General features: G+C 42.1%; 1 long non-coding RNA gene across 1 annotated transcript; it reads left to right on the forward strand.

Annotated features, from left to right (window-relative positions):
• Window positions 1-8,657: 8,657 nt before the first annotated feature.
• On the forward strand, window positions 8,658-17,187 carry LOC108447197. The gene is made up of 3 exons (XR_001862613.1): window positions 8,658-8,960; window positions 9,226-9,342; window positions 15,127-17,187. It is a non-coding gene; the product is annotated as an uncharacterized LOC108447197 (long non-coding RNA).
• Window positions 17,188-18,101: the final 914 nt, after the last annotated feature.

Genomic DNA, 18,101 nt, shown 5'->3' on the forward strand with positions numbered 1-18,101 from the left:
TAAATATATAAAAAAAAAGAAAGAGATAAAGGGCTGACAAGTGAAATAATTAGTCCACTAAGGGATTAGGGAGAAACTTAATATGAAGTGAACAGGATAAAGTGGGAAAATTAAATGAGTTTTGCACTTCTTAGTATTCATGAGGGAAATCTGAGCTGAAAGAGGATAAATAAAGGAACCCTATTCTCCAACTGCTGAATGGTTCAAGGTAAAGGGTGTCACTTGGACAACTTAAAAATCACTAAAACCAGATAAAGCTTGTAGGAAAGGGGTTATCCCTTCAATAACTGAGAGGAACAAAGACAGAATAAGAAAGAGACTGAGGAGGTTCTTTGGAGAGAAGGAGTGTGCAGAAGAAATAGAGAAACAGTAAAGGAGGGACTCATCCAGATCCACAATTCCAGTTGTGATGGTGCACGATGGAGAGCTGCAAGGTGAAGAAGTTAAATGCACTTATTTTATCAGTGTGAGATTGATGGCCTTTAAGGAATGGATGACTTGAAGTCCTGTTTACCAAATATACTCCCCATAACAGCATAATTATTGAACAATTACCTATATTTACTTTCTAGGAAAAAACAGTAGAAAAAAATTTGAGAGAAGAAACTTAAAGGCAAGAAATACCATTTTTGTTAACATCAGCCTGAACATCAGATATGTTGTTTACTAACAATGCATTCAGACTTTTGCAGCAGTTCTGGTCCTAATTACATGCAATTATTACACTGCATGCAGAAGAAATATTCTGCAAATTATCCTCTTTTTTATTGTCAGTGTTGCAGTCTAAAGCAATTGTTGTGTATTATTGATAAATAACAGAATTAAAAGAATGACAGTACCTCATTTCTGGACAAAACTCCTTATAAACAGAATAAAATGAGTATTCTGTCTAAAGAAAACTCAAAAAAATGGGGTAACACTTCTCCAGTCACCCCACAGGTTGTACTGGTACCAGTCTAGAACCTCAAGCACAGAGATAATTAATCTTCAGAAAATGATCTATAATCAACTGATTACTCTTTCAATGCCACTGAGGTCAAAAACTTGCCTTCCCCTTTAATTACTAAATTCATAATATTTATTAAGATGCACACACTTATTCGAGTGGCAGCAATTAGATAATTTACCACATAGGTGCTGCAATTTCAGTCCAAAAATTGATTGTATAAATTGTTACCTATAAACATCAGGAGCTGCCTACGTAAATCCAGGCCACTCCAGTGCTTTAAGAGAATACTCACTATACAAAAGCATCAGTGCTTTTAAAAATCAAAGGTTATTCTTCCATTTATTCGGTACAGAGTGCTATGCTTAACTACTTTGGATGTGAAATTGGGAATAGTTAACCTCTCCAAAACTGGTTTTGAGTTCTGGGAGATGTCCAGAGAGACTGCAGGGGACCCAGAGGGACATTAATTCATCATCACAGAATCCCAGACTGGTTTGGGTTGAAACGGTCCTGAGATTTCATCCAGTCACCCACCTGGGCAGGGACACCTTCCACTAGCCCAGGGTGCTCCAAGCCCTGTCCAACCTGGCCTTGGACACTTCCAGGGATCCAGGGGCAGCCACAGCTGCTCTGGGCACCCTGATAATGTGGCAGAAATTATATAATTATCATTACTTATGAGCCATCTGAGCAGACATATAACAAAAGATTTGTAGATATATAAACATGTACATTCTGCTCCTTACAACAGAAACAAACCCCAGCAGCAGCACCCAGAAATGGCTCAGGTTTCAGCACCTGAAATTAGATCCCACTCTCCTTAGTTCATAAAAATTGAATTTCAACTATAAAGTGGAATTTTTTCTTTTTTTTAATAATCCTTTTCCATCAGTTTGGTTGATACCTGCCTCCATTAGACTTGAGGAATCACATCAGGATAGGATCTGCTTCCTCAAGAAGTGACACCTCTAATTATTCCTTTGCTGCGTCTTATTTGGTAACAAGAAATGTATCTTCAGAAAATCCCACCTGCAAACAAAGTCTTTTTTTTCCTTTTCTTCTTTCCTTTAGTATGGATTTGTCTGAATGCAGGAGAAGGAAGGTCTGAGCACTTTCCCTTGGGAATGGCTTTCAAGGAGAGCGTCAAGGTACACAGCCTCCTGCAGTGCCCTCCCAGACTGGGATCCAAACCCCCAAAATTGCAGAGCCTTACTGTAGACAGTTATTTTTGGACCACCTGCTCTTTGTCCTATTGCTGAAGTATTTGGGTAATTCAAGCATGTGAGTCTCTGTTTCAGCGAGCACAAATTAATGACCTTTGCTCCAAATATTTTATGGATTCTTTCAGTCAATTAATTTTTATTCTTTCCATACCTGTGGACATTATGGACTGGTTCTCAGGTAATTAATTTTAATGGCACCGTGCATAAATGGCAAGTCCACCTTCCAAAAGGGGGGAATTTGGGCCTTTTTTTTTCCAGGTTTCTCTGCAGGAGCAGAAAGGATGCTCTCACACCTCAGGAGCGCAGCCTGCCAGAAGATTATTAGGAGTAACATATTCTACGGATTTCCTGGCTACTCCTGAGGGGTCACCCGTGTCTTTGGGGAAGTAGTCACAAACAGGAAGCAAAAAGGTTCCATCTATGCTGTATTTCTGCTTCTCCTGCGCACACACACACGCACAGACACAGAATTCCAAGAAGAGTTCATGGAGGAATAAATTCGACTGTTTCTTATAATGAAAACAGAAATGATTCCCTTTATAAAAACGATTAACTGAACCAGTTTCTTATGAGTCGAAGGGGCTGGATTGCTGATTAAAAAAAAAGTTGAAATAGGACATTTTTAGCTGTCAGAAGGTGCTGCCAGCCTGACAGACTTCCCTCAGAGGAGGCTGTGTGAAACCTGGGTGCTGCAACACCAACATTCTCCGAGGGAGTCTGAGATTAGTGTTGACTTGGGGTTAGATGGAGTTCATAAATAATCTTGTGAAATGTTGTGAATTAGGCCCTTCTCACTTTTATTTTTCCTTTCTTACATCACTTTTTCACTAATCTTAGCTCTGTTGCCAAGTGCCAGTTACCTCCCAGGGTCTGAGCTTCTGTCCATGTGCTGTGTGTGACAAGGCCCGTTCCTATCAGACAGCTCTGCCTTTCAGAATTACTGCAATCAAGGAGAATCCCACTTTTACAAAGAATTGAAATGCTTTATTTAATGCCCTGATTTCTGTCCCTCCCCAAAGTGCTGGAACAGATTCCTCCAGCTCCTCCAAGCAGGAGGGAACAAATTTCTTCTGAGAGGGCCCTAGGTAGGAAGGTAGGAAACATGGTGAATTTTTCCCTTTACCAGGAAGGGGAAGAACCACAGAATCACCGAGGCTGGAAAAGACTTCCAAGGTCATGGAGTCCAACCTTCAAAGGAATCCCACAGTTTCCCACCAAACCAGATCACCAAGTGCCATGTCCACTCCTTCCTTGAACACTTCCAGGGATGGGGACTCCACCACTGTCCTGGGCAGCTGTGCCAGTGCTTGACCACTCTTTCACTGAAGACATTTTTCCAATATCCAACCTGAGCCTCCCCTGGCCCAGCCTGAGGCCGTTCCCTCTCCTCCTGTCCCTGTTCCCTGCGAGCAGAGCCCGACCCCCCCGGCTGCCCCCTCCTGTCAGGGACTTGTGCAGAGCCACAAGGTCCCCCCTGAGCCTCCTTTCCTCCAGGCTGAGCCCCTTTCCCAGCTCCTTCAGCTGCTCCTCATGGGAATTTTTCTGTGCAAGGCTCTCAGTAATTTGGAGAGTGCTGACCACACCACAGGGTAGCACTACAGACTCTGATTTCCCAGTGCCTGAGGAACTTAGAACTCCTACATTAAGCCCCAAACCATTAAGCCCCTACATTAAGCCTGGCTTAGGTACAGTATTTCTTCCTGAATATTCCTTCCCAACCCCCATTAGTCAGAGGCTGCTTATGCCCTGCAGGTTGAACCTTTATTTTCTCTTCCAAGACATGTGTTTGTTTATTTATTGAGGAAGAGGAAATGAGTCTTTGTTTAGTCTTTGCTATGATGACTCATGGATCACTGTAATTATCCAATTGATTTTTAAATCCTGCAGAGCTCTCAGCCTCGCTGATCTCTGGCAGTTTCGAAAGGAGCACTGAGTTATAATGAGCAGTGTCTTTACTTTTTAATGTAACATTTCCCAAGAATTCCACAGCAAGTGCCGATCTGCCTCTCTGCTCTGTCCTTGAGAACAAGGTTAAGTAGATAACCCACTGGTTTTAAGCACTTTTAGGAGTTTCCTGGGGGAAATGAACACCTGCTGCTGCCAAATTTATCTCCTTGGCCATGTCCTGGGAAGCTGTTCCATGTTGTCATGTTCGAGCCGTCACACAGGATTTAAGAAGCTGTGCTGGTGCACATGCATTAATCCAGGCTTCTGATGGTTTTTCTTTCTCTTTTTGCACTTTTCTCTGCAGAAATGCTGTGAATGCTCTGCCTCTGCACAACCCTTTCTATTTATCAGGTCTGAGATGTTCACTTTAGAGTGTTTTCTAATCCATTAGAAAATGTACTGACATTCTTTCCCCACATGAATTTTAAATTCTGCCAAGAGAATGTCCACCAGTTCTGCCACAAACTTTAGTATAACTAAACTGCAAAACACTCTTTGTGCCTCCATGAAACTTTCTTGCTACCAATGAGGGTGCATTTTGCTCTTTTATATAGAAGTTACATCAAGGAGATCCATACTGCCAGCAAAGAATAAGCTGTAAAAAAGGACAATTTATTTCTTATTTAGAAAGAACTCTGACACTTTTTTTTCCTCCTGGAGTCAATTTTTAGTGCTGGGATTTCAATGACATCTAAACTATTTTCTGTATTTGTTTACTGATATATTTCAGTTCTGCAGAAATTAGAATACAAGAATAATCAATAATGACTAATTAGGATCAGATTCAGTCACTTCAGTGGTCTGTACAGGACCATGGCTGTGTTCACCTACTGCCTTTCTTCGATATCAATTCTAATTTTATAAATATGAGTAGAAACCTCCATTATAGTCATTTGTAATGATTACTGGAAGTTCTTCTATGGCCAAACAGATGGCAAAATCAGGGATGGGCCCCATCATCTGCATTTAACCTAAAAAAATTAATATTTTGTACAGCAATCCCTTGCAATTTCCTGTATCTTTTTTACGTAGTCATCATTTTAATAATTGAAACTTTGGGGTTCATGCAGCTGCCTGAGTTAATTTAATTTATGAATGCAAATATGCTAAGGAAGAGTTCCTGAAGGCCAACATTTGTCTGATGAGGCTTATCTTTCTTTCTTCCCTCTGCAGTCATGGAGAGGATTAATCAGCCTCATCACTCTCTTGATTGCTGGAACTTGGTTTCTTTTCTGGGTTAATCTCTGCACTGACCAGAGCTGGAGCCTTGGAAGGGAAGGTTATTTAAAGTTGCTCAAGATCCCATGTAATGTATGAATTAAAGCCTTTTCCCGTTTCCATGTTAAGTCCAAGGCCGCTAATGGAGATATTTGATTTTAGGAATGTGTGTGCTCATCTACAAACATGCAATTGGAAATTCCTGTTCCAAATTATGTGGCAGCAGTGAATTAAATGAAGGGAGGGATGGAGAAGGTTGAAACAGCCTCATTCTGGAACACCAGATTCCAGTGAAAATAAAATAGCAGTTGGCAACAAATACACTTGTTTCATGTTAAAGCGTATGAATTTGGCTTCTCCTCCCTCTGATAAAAATCCTTTAGACTTCCCTTCATAGGAATTATAGAATTCCAGAATATTTTGGGTTGGAAGGGACATTAAAGGCCATCCAGTGTCACCCCCTGCAGGGACACCTTCCACTATCCCAGGTTGCTCCAAACCCCATCCAACCTGGCATTGGAATGCAGGTCCCTGTCCAGAGCAAAAACATTTTGATTATTCTGGATTGTTTCATCCCAGGGAACTTTATTTTTGGATGGTGGCAAGGAAGGTGAAGCATCCTGACTATCAGAGAGTAAAGAGTTTCTGGTGTACGGAGCTGCCCCAGCTCGTTGGGCTGGACACTAAGCCAGATCCACCCTCTCCACACAGAAAGGATTCAGGAGCTGCACGTCCACACTTCTGCATCCCAGATCTCTCAGGGAGGTGCCAGTCCTCAGAGCTGTCACAATCAAGATCAGAAAGGATTTCCCCATGCCCATTGCTCTGACATTTAAAAACATTCTTTCTGGTAAATGTGGAGGTTTTTACAAGCAGCACACACTGGGGTGTGCACATCAACCCTTGATCTCCGGGGTTTGGTCTCATTTCTTCACAGAGTTTTCAATCAAGGTCAGGGGTTTGCTTCAAAATCTCAAAGCAGCTCAGTGCTCTCATCCATTTATCTCCAAGCTGAATAAAAGAGTGGCCAATTCCACTCCCGGGCCATGAAAAACTAAATTTAGATTCAGACTGCATGTCAGGAAGGAATTCCTCGCGGTGAGGGTGGCACAGGGTGCCCAGAGAAGCTGTGCAGTGCTGCCTTTAATGTCATTGCCCAAATACGAGTCTGGTGTCACTGCAGCCAAGCTGGCACTGCTGATCACCCTGTTAGAACAAAATGTTTCTGACAGTCTCCACTAAACTTTTCGTGTCCTGACTCCATGGGGCCTGAGGGAAGCAAGAGGTCAGACCTGTTGATCTTGGAGGTTTTTCCCAATATAAATGGTTCCGTGGTTGAAAAAAGATGATTATTTAATATTATTGATATTGATTTGGACTTTCCTACCCCTTCATTCATTTGTAGGGCAGCAAAACCTGTACATTTCAAACTCTGCTGCTTTCTAACAATGCAGAAAATATAAAAAGCTTTGCTTCGGGTCATCAGTCCTCTCTTAGAGAGTCATGATTACAGGTTTTAATCTAAAATATTGCACTAACAGGCCACCATTTAAAAGCCATGTCAGGCATCCAGAACAGCCCCTCTGTGCCCCTGATTTAGCTCTGTGCCTCAGGAATATGGAGCCCATCATTTTCTCCCTGGCTTCCAGGGATGGCCCTCACCCACGCCTGGAGTTTGGGAATGAGGCTGTGCATCCCTAGCCACCAGTGCAGGGATGGACACCAGAGCACTCATCCCCAGGGATGGGAGGGAAGAGGGCCCAGTTTCTGTTGGAGAAATCCCTCAATTTCCTTGATTGAATAGCTTTGCCACGAGTATTTTAAATTGTCCCTAATTTAGTTTTTCCCCTTATTGATTATCTGACTTCCCAATTAATGCATCCACTGAGAAGCTCCTATGTTTAGTTTTCAATCTCTTTTCAAACGAGACCACAGAACACATATTTCAATTATAATAGACTAGCTAAGTAATTAAGGAATAATAAATGAATAAAAATCCCATCATAGCAGCCTATTTAAAATGTCTAATTAAAACTACAGCACACATATAGAATCAGGGAACCATTAAGGTTGGAAAAGGCCTCCAAGATCATTGAGTCCAACCATTAACCCGGCACTAAACCATGTCCACAAGTGCCACATGCACATCTTTTGAGCACTTCCAGGGATGGTGACTCCACCACTTCCCTGGGCAGCCCTTTCCAATGTCTGACCAACCTCTCCTATACAAGCAATCAGAAATACACACATTAAGCATTTGCCAGCCCTGCATTTTCAGTTCCTTCAGGAAATTCAGGGTGAAAAGGGAATGCTGAGTTATTGTTTATCAGTGCAAACGCCCCAGCTGACTGAGAAAACTCACAGTTAGTGGTGTCCATTTCTCCAGAGCTTTTAAGAATAGGAAAAGGCAACCCCTGAATTGTGTCACTGTTTTTATTTGACCTGGGAGCCAGAGGGACATCTCTGTGTCAGCAAAACACAAGGCCTTGGAGACTACCAAATATCCAAGATTTCCAATTATTTCAGTGTTCAGAAGGCTCATTTTTCCAATAGGGCCCACAAAGGGAAAATCATTTCTCCAGTAAATGTTTATTAGGTGAAGAGGGTAAAGTAAATCCTATCTCAGCAGCATAGGCTGAAAATCTCAAATAAGAAGATAAAAAACCATCCTCTTCCCCATTCCTAGGCCCTTCCTGAGTTGTATCCCTGCAATTAGAATGATGGTGATAATGGTAATGCTTAAACTGAAAGATCTTAATCAGAATTATTTACACAGTACAGGCAGCTATAACTAATACGGTGCCTTATTTATTGAAGCAATGACATCAAAGCTAGAAGAACAGTTATTAGGTAGAGATTGATGTCACTCCCCCATCCCAGTGACCAAATCTCTTTCCTCACCCTCAAGGAGTGACCTTGAGGATGTCCCCACTCCAGGGAGGAATCGCCACACACTCCCAGAAGGGGGTGTTAGAAGATCTTCCCATTAAAAAGTGGGGCTGGGCTTTGACGGCATAAAGTGACTGATGTCAGATGTCCCCAGGCTGGGTCAGATCAGTTGTCAGCCCTGTCACCTGTTGGTTCCTCTGTCAGGATCTCAGGAACATTTCTCCTCAGAGTGTTTAACTTTGGGATGGATGAGTCAGGCTGGTCTCAGCATCCTTCCACCCCAAAGTGATCCCCATCTCCATCCCTTGGCAAACGGAATTGTCTGAGCTGTGTTTACCCCATTTAGGCAGAGTTCACAAGAGGAAATTTCTGTAGAGATAAGCTCAGTGTTTTAAGGAGAGAGTCCTCCTGGAAGTGCAGTCACATGCAGTCATCCACCAACACTCTCCTGCCATGGTAAAGATCTATAAAAGCTGAAGCAAATGTTGATTTACAGACTAAAAATTCTCCCACCTAAAAGCCTGTGTCTTTCCGTTACAAAAAAAGGGAATTGAGGATGTTCTTACATGGATTTTTTAACTTCAGAGTCACTCCTGATTTTTTTGTTTGTTCCCTTTCCTGGGAATTTTTGCACACGTAGCAGTTTTTCAAATGGAAGGTGGAGGGGGAACCTTGATCAGATGCTTCTTCGAAAGACTTTTCACAGCAATTCATCTGTCAAGTGTGGAAGACAGGTGAGTGAGGAAATTGCTTATATTTTATGAAAGGTTTCTTATTTTAAAGGAGAAAAAGGCAGTTATGAGTCACCTCCAGTGCAGACAATTATCTTTCATGGAGACTGGGCAGCAGTTTTGCAACCTTTCCCATCATGTGTGTCCCTAAAATGTTCCCAGAGACTCCAGCTGGGTCAAATTAAGCACACTGAGCTTCATAAAAATTTGAAGCTCATATGTCAATAACCTTTTGTGTCCTCTGACTCCAAACTTTTTCTATTGGCAGACTATAATCTGAAGCCTGCCTGGCTGCATAGCAATTGTATTATCTGGTTGAATTTCCTGGCCACACTGGAATGAAGTAATTTGCACCTGAGTGGGGACATCCCCACCAACTGCCCAGGTAATTCCATCTGCAGTCTCAGCAGAAGGGCTGAAGAGACAAAAAGACTGTGCCAAGAGCTGTTTCCTGTGTCTGGAGAGGACCACAGTGGTGCTGCAGGCAGGAGCTGTCCATATCACCAGTGTCTGGTCCATGCCTTTTCTGTTCCATAGCTGGAAATTCTTTTTTTTTTTTCCTTTTGTGCACCTTCCACCCAGTATCAGAAAAAAGCACTTGGATGCTGCGTCTCCATTTAAGGCTTTGATGTTTGTTTAGAAGCTTGAAAGAGGGAGGAAAAACAGAAAAACAAAAGACCTTATAAATCTTTAGAAATCACTAAGTTTTGGGCTTTTTTCTTTTGCTACAAAGAAGAACATCTATAATGTAACAGTTAAAAAATGCCTTTAAAGCTTTATGCTTTTGCCTAAGTTGAATAAAACAAAGCCACAGAATATCTTTAAAAGGCTCTAAAGAAGGAAGCAGTCTTGTGTCACTCCGTGATAAACTATCTACTTAAAAGCTTAAAAGGAAATAGCCTGAAACCCGTGGAAGCACTTCGGTGTGAAAAAAGGGGGCTGAATGTTCAGAATTAGTCTCACATTGTGAGCAAACTCCCCAGGAGCTCACTTTGGTCCACCCTTCATGTGAAACCAAGGGTCTCCCGAAAAGAAAAGGTGTGAGGTTTTTTTTACTTCAGGTGAACAGTTTATTATGGGTTGGTAGAAAAGGTTTGCCCTTAAGCCCTGTATGCACGAGTAGGACTGCATGAAATACAAGCCAAAATGGCTAATTGGAAAGAAAATGCAGATGTTTTATTCAGTTGTAAATGCTGGCCCTGCTGCCTGGAGGAGCCACTGACAGGATTTCATTCTTTTGTGACTACAAAGCAGAGGTGGAGAGAGCAGGCACTGACAGGGGTCGGGAAATAAAGGAGAGGCTGTGCACAAAATGTATTCCAGTGCCAATTCCAACATTTCACCATCTCAAGCTGGAAGTTGCATGACAATGGAGAGCAAGAAACTTTTCAGCAGCAGAGAAATAGGTGCTCCCTCCAAAACCCCTGCCTGCCCACACACAGACTTTGCTGTGCTTGATGAGACACATTTCTCCAGTCTGATCCCACTTCATGGCTCATTATGGCTCTCTGTAACCTGCTCATATCTTCTTTTGAGGCTAGAAAACAAAGCAGGGCAGCTTTAATATCACAAGATGGGTTGGGTTGGAAGGGATCTTAGAGGTCACCTCATTCCACCCCCTTCCATGGGCAGGGACACCTTCCTCTATCCCAAGATGCTCCAAGCCCCACCCAACCAGGCCTTGAACAATTTCAGGGATGATCTTGGAGGTCTTTTCCAACCTCAGTGGTTTTATGATTCTGATTTGTTCAAAACTGCTGATGGATTAAGTTTTAGCCAGCAGATTCCCTGACAGATCGAATCCCAACAGCCCTGCACAGCTGGCACAAAGCCATTAAAGAGCAAAAACCCGACACAAACTCTCTGTTGGATGATATGGCTTATTTAACACTAAGGCACTTTGATCCCAATCTGTATTTGTACGCAGGGAGATTTGGAAGTGCAACAGATTCCATATTAATCACGGAACTCCAGCTTGTCTTCCTGCATAAAAAACAAACAAACACCAAAACACCCAACAAAGGGACTAAACAGAATCCTCTCATGTCCTACAAGACAAATGACACGCTGCCTCTACCTGGTGCTGGCTGGCAGCTCCTTGGGCACCTCGGGAGCACGTTCCCAAACAACAGCAGCTGGGCCGGGCTCGTTGGGATCCCATTCCCGAACAACAGCAGCCGTGCGGGGCTGCCCAGTGCTGGGTTGCCCCAGTTGCAGAATGTGATTGATGCCCACTCAACTTGGTGGAAGCAACTTACTCACTAATTAGTTCCTCCTTTCAGCACATTTAGCCCAGACTGGCAGGACGAGCTTCCTGGGAATAAGTTCCAACGGATTGTCTACAATTATTCATCACTCAGCATGGATGGAAGGAGCTTTTCTTTCTGGCAGTGCCCTCCCACCTAAGGCTGGATGCTGAGTCTTCTTCAATTTCTCTTTGCTGAGACACTCACAATTAATATATTGTTATTTGTGTTTTCCATGCATTATTTATTAAATCACAGATAAACTCGAGGCTCCACGAGCCTGTCAGGGGAACTTATTTTGCCAAGGGTTGCATGGAATCCCAGAACGGTTTGGGTTGGAAGGGACCTTAAAATTAATTTCATTCCACTCCATGCCACAGGCAGGGACACCTTCTAATATCCCAAGTTGCTCCAAGTCCCATCCAACCTGGCCTAGGACACTTCCAGGGATAAGGCAGCCACCATCTTCCCAGGCAAAGCAAAAATAAATGGAAGAGTCATTTGTCTCTGCCACATCCCAGTCTCCAGACTGGAAGGATCAGATCAGACTGACACAGTCATCTGTCATGTGAATGCACCTGTGCTGAAAAAAATAACCTCAGCTGATGATAATGAGACAGAAAATCAGAAGGATTAGCACATGTGGGCTGCTCCGGGAGTGCAAGGTGAGCAGAGTTGGTTCAAAGCCAAAAAATTACAGGAGTGATTTTGATAAAAGACCAGTTGTGGCACAAAGTTGGAATGAGACAACAGAACAGATGAGGAGTCAGAACTTTCCTGCACAAAATGGGAGATGGTGAGCACACCCTGATGGGACAGGTACAGGGGACTCCCTTGTGCAAGGGACATGGAAGGAGGAGCACAGACAGACAAAATTGTCCATTGTAAACAACAAACCAAAATTAGAATTTTTCAATTCTGTCATTTCAAAAGATATGCCTAGTTCTTCATTATTAACTTCTGTCCAATTGTTTAATTACCTCTTAATTGTCAGAAGGCATGCCTTGGTTGGCAGTCAGAATTAAACATGGGTTTGGCACTTTCAGAGTGCAAGGTTATATATGAAGTACCAATAAAGCCCTGAAAGACAGCTAAATAATATTAATTATGTCTTTCTTAAAAGAGAACAACTGAACACATTTTTTTCTTGTTTTGGTGGTTTTACCATCTGAGTATTTTGACTCTTATTTTCAGAGGAGCATGAATACAAAATTAGCATCTGCTTTCAGAGCTGCCTTAGGTTTATTGAAAATGCTCATTTATTCAAACCTGGTGACAAGTGGTGATGACTAAATTAATAGGCAACTTGGCAAGGGGGATATTTGATAAACTGCTTGGAGAAGTGTTAAATACCTTTCTCCAGCTATGGAGGAAACTTTAACTGAATACATATCTTAAAAAAAAAGTGATTAAATAGAAGAGTATCTAAAGCTTTTGCACATAATGATTGAACACAGGAATTTTCTGAGGGAACAATGGCCTCATATATGCTGTCATTAGTAAAACATGGTATATAAAATAAAAATACTGGTCCACTAATAACAACCCTTTAGGAAAAATTTATGAACAATAAAGTAACTGTTTAGCCTGAAAGATTTAGAAGGAAATACTTGTAAAGCAATAACAGTTTCCTACCTTTCCTGTCAAACTTAATAACTCTATCAGATACTAATTATTCTAAAATAGTTGTAAATAAAACCATTAGAATTTTATTTAATAGAACTAGAATGTCTTTGCATAAATCAGTTTATTTCCCCAGGTAAAGTGTCCTGATGTTTTTAAGTGGGAGTTCATTCCTTCAGCTTCAAGATAATGAAAGGCTAAAATTCAAAAGAAAAGCCAGGTATGAATGAAGCATAAAAATGTGTGTTAAATGTTCATGTGGGGAAATTATTTTGTTTGGTATCAGGATGTGATATTACTAAGGGACAGGATTTGATGCTATTGGGAAAAATTTCCTCACAGAAAGGCTGATCAGGCACTGAGACAGGCAGCAGTGGAGTCCCCATCCCTGGAAGTGTCCAAAAAACAACTGAATGTGGAACTCCATGATTTGGTTTAGTGACATGGTGGGATTCAGTGGAAGGTTGGACTTGATGATCCTGGAGGTCTTTTCCAACCTTAATGATTCCATGATTCTATGGAAAGGTCGTATTGGAGTTTATACAGAATTTTCTAAAGAAAACCAACAAAACCCAACCAAATAAACAAAATCCCAACCACCACCACCATCCCCTCCCACCCCTTTAAAAAAAAAAAGACACGAAATTTTGCATTTTAATTTTGAGGCAGAACCTGTTGGGTTTCAGAGGGGACTTTCCCCAGGCCAGGACAGAGGCTGATTTCTGCCCTCGATCTCAGCTTGAGGGCAGAGACCTGAGGAATCTGCCCAGGGAAGGTGGAAAACCCTGCACATGTTGGATGTCACAAACCATGGCTTCCAAAGGATCCATCCCAGAAAATACTGAAAGGTTCCAAAGAAACTGGAAAAAATAAATCTTGCTTTCAGTCTTCACAAGACCAAAATCACTTTTCAAAATAAATTTTCAGCTCTTCAGTTTGTCTAATCTGCTCAAGACATCACAGCTCTTCTTTCCTTCCCACACTTCTGATGAGGATACATCCCAGCTGGATCTATGGTAGATGGAAAAGGGAGTAAGAGCAAATCCAACATGGCAAAAGTGAAGAGGAGAATTAATTTGCCATAGTTCTCCACCAGAAGAGGTTTGGAATTGTGAGCACTCAAATATTTTTGAAGGTGGTGATAAGGTCCTGGCACAGGGTGCCCAGAGAAGCTGTGGCTGCCCCATCCCTGGGAGTGTCCAAGGCCAGGCTGGACAGAGCTTGGAACAACCTGGGCTAGTGGAAGGTGTCCCTGCCCACGGCAGGGGATGGCACTGGATGATCTCTACATTCCCTTCCAACCCAAACCATTCCGAAATTCTATGATTCCATGATTTTTACAGCATGTTCAGATGATCAGTTCACTACCAGTACTTTTACAGCTGTAAACCCAGGATTTTCCAAGGCTCACAACTGCTCCTGTGGTTTCCTATACTAAATGCCTTAAATCTGCAGCAGAAAATGAACCTTTTAGGCAGTGAAGGAAAAGATTAGAACCTGTCCCAGTTTTGGGCAGACATGCATATCATTTACCCTATTTTGCTGTGTTAGTCCATTAAAGTTTATGACCCTCCAAGTTTTATTTTTTTCAGAGCCCCAGTTAAAGGGCTGGGATGTTCTGGCGGTTTGATCCAGAAAATAGACAGACTTTGCTGCTGACAGCTAGCAAATGATCCACCAGATGCTTGGATCTGCAGCTCCGGAGCCCAGCCAGGGGCTTAACGTGAAGAATTAAAATCTCTCTCCTTCAGCAGCACCGAAACGCCTCATTAGTGCTGTAAAGGAAGAACTGAGGGTGCAGCACTGCTGTAAATAGGATTCTACGTCTCTCGCTAGCACAAGTCATTAATAGCCTTGGGAAGGAAGGAATTTCCAGGCTGATGGATACGGGCTTTATGTCCACACGACTTGGGCATGTGGGTTGTTTGGCAGTGTTCTCCCTGCTCTTCATCTGGCCTCATGTACTTCTCAACTCCCTACCTAAGCCAAAAAAAAACCACCTTTGAAAAGTTCATCGATTCCTGGCTTAAAAAAATAACAAGGCTCTCGAAGAGAACAAAATCAGCAGTTCCCATGGTTATATTTTGCTTCACTTACCTACGCAACACTTCTGTTCTGCTGGTATTTGTCCCCAAATGGCACAACTTTTCAGATTTCCTCCCCCAAACCTTAGGCTAAAATTGCCTTGACAAATACTTAGCTCAAATTTCAGGAAGACTATTATCTTTTGAAAAGAAAGTCTTAATTCTCAGTGAAATTGCCATCTTTGGGTCCCTAACAGAGCCATTTCTCCCTTTCAGAGAGAACCGTGGTGGATCACAGAACATCCTGAGCTGGAAAGGACCCCCAAGGATCACCAGCTCCATGGAGAGCTTGACTTTAATACCAATGCTTCCACATTTTTTCATATCCTCCATCAGGGCACTCCTTTCCAAGGACAATTACAACAATAATTTCTACTTGCTTATTTAATTGGAGGTAATAACTTTTAATATATCCTAGCTGAAAAGTAGTATTCTGAGTTTATTTGCCAGAGCACTGTTTAAGTCCTCCCCAAGTGTGTATTTTTATGCATGATATGTACTTCTCATCTACAAAAAGGTGTAGCTACTACAACTTAGATCATTATATAAGATGATGTTGCCTATGCTAAAGAAAGACCTTGTTTTTCCAAGTTTTCTCCTTCAAAGCTGTCTGAAAGGAATAAAAAAATCCCAAAGATGTATTTAAAATCTTCTCACATCAGATTTTTCACTTCACTGTGAATTTGAGCGCAATATGGAATGAGAAAGTAAACAATGTGGTTTTTATCTCCAAGCATTGAGCTCCAATTAAACATCATAAATTAAGCCTGTTGCACTCAAAGCTGACTAAATCAGGAAGAAAATGGATACAGTTGTGGAAGTCTTAAATAAGAAGTTTATATTATGCCACCAAGATCCTTTTCTGTGGGAGGAATTGTCTCAGCCTTGTGAATCTAAAGTGTAACGTGGACTTTCGTTGTTAATTATTACAATCCACAGATATTTGGGATGTTGCTTTGTTTATGAAGTCTCTTATTAGGCAAAAGATTAACGAAGATGTGACCCACTGCAAGCTCCTTGGGAAAATCTCAGTTTAAGCACTTTAAGTTTGATAATCTAATTTCCTGTATCAACAGAAAAATTTCAGGAATGTGTCCATCAGCTGTTCTATGGGCTGAGTGCCAATAAAAAATCAAATCCCAGGAGAAAAGGCTTCAATCAGCAAATGCACATGTCTTGTGCTGAATTATGATATTCCAGTGGCTTTTCAGTTTCATTCATTCCCATTCAAATTTGAAGTATTAATATTAATTCCGGTCTTACCTAAAGTCAGGGGGAGCTTGGCCAGGCTAACAGTGGAGCTGAGATAATGAAGGACCTTGGGATTTCACCTGTACTGCGAGATTCCATGGATCTCTGAAAGGACAAATCCCCTACTCAGCTCTTTCTGAGCCGGGATTATGAGGTTTGGCCCATGTTAATGTCAAAGCCCAAGTTTGAGTCTGGAGAAATCCAGGAAGATGAAAGCAGAGACTGAAGTATTTTCCACCGGACTTCAGTGAACCTGGGACAGTGAGATAAGATCTCATTTTATGTGTATTCACATATTATTGCCTTCCCAGATCTAACAGAACACCTGACTATAGGAAAACTTCAGGCTCTTTATTCCCAAAGGCATTTTTTTTTTCTATTTTATCAACCTCATTACCATGGAAAGTCAGTGAATATAAAGACATTTTTCATGTGGCAGAAAGACAAAAACTGCTTAATTTTTTATATTTATCAGCAAATATTGAAACCTGCATATCAGGGATTATTATTACCAATTTATATCACTGTAAATTTGTTGACCGAGAAGCACCTCCGCCAGCTTTCAACAGGGCAATGAGTAGAGAGTGGGACATGGACATCTTCTGATTTATTTTTCTTTCATATTCAACTATTCCATGCATGATTTGCATCACCATTTCCAAGGCTATCAGAAGATAAAACAAACAAGAAAAGTCAGCTGCAAGAGCTGATAATCTATATGCAGTACAATCAAAGCCCCTTTGTATGAAGGCCTCTCCAGAAAGCCTGAATTCCAAGAAGATTGCTTGAAAGGCAGGGAAGTAAAACAACTGCTGTGCAAGGCAGCTGAAGAGGAACCTGCTGGAGCAGTGACTGAGAGAAGCAAAACAGCCCCACAGACCAGATTAAGGCAGAGTTAAATAAACCACTCACACAGCCTCATGCTGGACCTGCAAGGCTCTGCCTGGAAGGTGCAGCTGAACTAAACCCAGAGGTAGATCCGGCTCCGTCTCTGCCAATAACCAGTGGTAGATGGGTTGGAATGTCAGAACTAATTAAGTGGATAGTGATTCTTCCCTCTGGTAATTTCATTACTCCACGTGCAGTGTTCCACTCATTGTAGGTTTAGGACTTCCTGCATCAGTTCTGCTTTTCCGTGTTTTAATTCTGTCACTTTGTCCTGTTTCTCTTTCAAAGAAAGACTCTTTCAGTCTAAAACTTCATTAAATCCGGTGTGAAGATTCACCTCTTTTGCTTTATTTCAAAGCTACTATTTTCTAGTTTCTTCTGAAGTCCCCTAGATCTGGCGAGAGATGACCCGGAGAGCTGCTCCCAATGGATCCTGGACTCCGGGAGTGATGGATCTGCTGGGACAGCCCTGAGAGGGACCTGGGCAAGGTGATTGTTCCGTGGGAGTCCTGGTTTTGGAGCCCCAACTCCACTGTGCATCCTGAGCTGCATTGGATGGATGGGGCTATAATGCACTGATGGTCCCTGGGCCAGGCCTTAGGCTGGAATTTGGGCTCACCCTCCTGCTGTTCCCTCCTGAAGCCCCTCAGGGACCCCATTCCAGGTCCCTCCCAACCCAAACCATCCTGTGGTTCTGTGAACACCTCTCTGTGTTCAGAGAACTCCCTGGGATGTCTTGGAGAAGAGATCAGAAATCCAGGCACAGCATTCCCAAGGAGCTGGGTTCCTCTTGGGTTTTTAAGTAGCCTAATGATGTTTTGATCCTCACTCTTCTACAAATTATTCTCAATATTTCAATTCTTTTTTCTGACAGTGACTGAGCACTGAGCTGATACTTTTCTCAGAATTATCCAGTATAACCTAAGATCTCATTCCAGAGTACCAACAGTAAGATTTCAGTCCTTCATTAGGACTAATCAAATTAAACTCTCTCTCTCAATGTGTTTTATTTTACTTTTTCTTACAATGAATCTCACCTGCAGCTGAAGGAA

Source organism: Corvus brachyrhynchos, unplaced genomic scaffold, assembly GCF_000691975.1.
Source record: "Corvus brachyrhynchos isolate BGI_N302 unplaced genomic scaffold, ASM69197v1 scaffold155, whole genome shotgun sequence".
In the NCBI taxonomy this organism is placed as follows: Eukaryota; Metazoa; Chordata; class Aves; order Passeriformes; family Corvidae; genus Corvus; species Corvus brachyrhynchos.